Source organism: Phalaenopsis equestris, unplaced genomic scaffold, assembly GCF_001263595.1.
Source record: "Phalaenopsis equestris unplaced genomic scaffold, ASM126359v1 Scaffold000369, whole genome shotgun sequence".
Lineage (NCBI taxonomy): Eukaryota > Viridiplantae > Streptophyta > Magnoliopsida > Asparagales > Orchidaceae > Phalaenopsis > Phalaenopsis equestris.
In genome coordinates, this window is record NW_018164811.1 from 837,188 (window position 1) to 840,038 (window position 2,851).

Below are 2,851 nucleotides of genomic sequence, written 5' to 3' on the forward strand. Positions count from 1 at the left end.
CAACCATAATACCCATCCAATCCGTCCAGAAATAGCAATAGAAACAGTGGGCATCCAAGCAGTGACTCACAGTCCATTAGAAAATCTGACATAAGCTACATGCCAATAAGAACCAAAAGTAAAACAGGTAAAGTAATTCAATTAACTCTATAGCACCCGTAGCCATAAAACGAGTCCAAACTGTAACTAATGAATAGTGAACCCAATAGAATGTGAGCACTCAAGTCCTGTATCCAATAAACGTTCAGACCATTCTTCTTTCTGATTAACCCTCGAAGCCAAATAAAATAGCAATAGAAATAGTGGGCATCCAAGCAGTGACTCACAGTCCATTGGAAAATCTGACATAAGCTACATGCCAATAAGAACCATCAACATAAGTGTATACCAAAAATTACATGTATAACAAAAAAAGGTAATTCGAGAGTAAATAAATTGAAGATGCAGAGTCCAAATTTTATGAAAATGTGTAGCCAAACCAAACATAATAACCATCCAATCCGTCCAGCTGATTAACCCTCGAAGCCAAATAAAATAGCAATAGAAATAGTGGGCATCCAAGCAGTGACTCACAGTCCATTGGAAAATCTGACATAAGCTACATGCCAATAAGAACCAAAAGTAAAACAGGTAAAGTAATTCAATTAACTCTAGAGCACCCGTAGCCATAAAACGAGTCCAAACTGTAACTAATGAATAGTGAACCCAATAGAATGTGAGCACTCAAGTCCTGTATCCAATAAACGTTCAGACCATTCTTCTTTAAAGTGAAAACAAAGTAACATAAAAACCTCAAGTAGTCCCAAATTAATAGCTTCAAGAAACAGATACCCCTAACATCTTTGTGCACGCAGCAAAATCCCATGAATAGGAGCTTTCCATGCATGAAAGACCAAGCCTTCCAACATAATTTCATCCCCACCACATGATAGTTAAAACTGCGGGCAAAGCAAACCCCACAACCGATGCCACAAGCCTTCCAGAAAAAAATATCATACAAGCCAATAAAAATAAAACAAAACAGGTAAACACCAAATTAAACTCAAATATAAGGTTCTTCCACATCACGTTTTATCAACTTAGCTAGCATGGGAGGTGGAGTGATGGCAACAGTAGGACCCTGCACCCTCCATTTAGCAAGCCAATCCGCAGATTTGTTGCCTTCTCTATATGTAAGGAAAATAATATGTCTAAATCTTGTCCCTCAATAATTTGCCTAATGCGCTTAAACCAAATTATGGCATGCCAAGGGGGGTTAAGCTTAGCAGAAAGCATACTATAGAGAATCTCAGAATCAGTTTCCAAAATAAGAGTTTTAAAAATTAGAGAGACAGCAGTTTGTAACGCAACAAGAACAACAATAATTTTAGCCTCAATAGGAGAATTTGCCATACATGGTGATGCAAAGAAGAAACAACAATGGCCATTTTCATCTCCAAATATTCCACCCACACCCTTATACTCTTTGGCAAAACCTCCATCAACATTAATCTTAATCCTGCCGTGTGAGGGTGGTGCCCAGCTAATTAAGATGGGAGTCCTACCCCTACCAACATTAGGAGAAGCTTCATGCACAATGGAATTACGCCAAGCCTTTTTAAAATAAGCCACAACAAAAGGTAGAAGTAGTAGAGGGAGTGAGGCAAGTACCATCATATTTATGGCTATTTCGTGCCACCCAAATGAACCACAGAACAATGCCGGGGAAATAATTGTGCTTATAGAAAGTAGAATCGAAGATGATTTCTACTAACCTCCTATTTGCAGGCCCGATGAAAATGTACGGCTCATTATATGTTGCATGTTTGTTGGTTTTCCTACTAATCTTGGTTTCATGCAGGTTGAGTTTTTATTCTCTATTTCAAATGTATTTGATAGAGTATGTATCGAAAATAAGATACTTGTACGGGATTCGAGGCAGATGACATATTGAACCACGCGACGAGGATCATGAGCGGGGTAACTTGTGTTTTGTACCTTAAGTTTGAATTATATATTTTTTTATAGATCTTGGACCGCGCACATATATGCGGAGTCGACTGTCTTTTCTGCTTTTCAAGAGATATGTTGTCGATCTAGAGACACTGACCACTTTATATATTTTGGAGTATTTTTTCTTCATACTGCTTGATTGTATGCTTGGATTGTTTTTCTTGTTTCATTCTAGTTTATCTAGAATGTCATAAAAATTGAAATTTATACTCTTTAAAATAATAAAATTATAAAATTTTCTATATAAAAATCTTAATAAAAAATTCATGATAAATTAAAATTTAGGATTAAAAGATTCAAGATCTTTAAATGCTGTCTTTTAAAATTCGTTTATTATTCAGGTTAGATTTCGGTCAGAGACTTCGGGCTATTTATTATTCAGTTCGGTTTCGGGTTTACCCGATTCAAGTGATTTTTGGGTCGGACTCAAACCCGATCCCCAACTGACTCGAATTGCAACCCTATACTAGAGGTTCTTTTTGGTACAACAATGTTGTATACCATGACTTTCACATCAGATATCTATTTAGATTTTTTTTTGCTCGTTACAACATGATTATAGTAGATATTTTCTTCTGTAAAAGCATCTCGTATTCAGGTTTATCTGCTTTTTAAATAAGAAAATAATATTAAACTTAAGGGCGTAGTGAGAAAATATTAAACTTGACTTTATAAGTCATATGGATGATTAAGGAAGTTTAAAAGTTGAGAATAGGTTGCGTCACGTGCTGCAAAAGTACAGATATTACTTCCGGCAACAATTATATATTCAAGTTTTTGACGCGGGACGAGTAAGGTATATATATATATATATATATAGATATATATATAAATGAAGGGAAATATCTCTGGACATGTT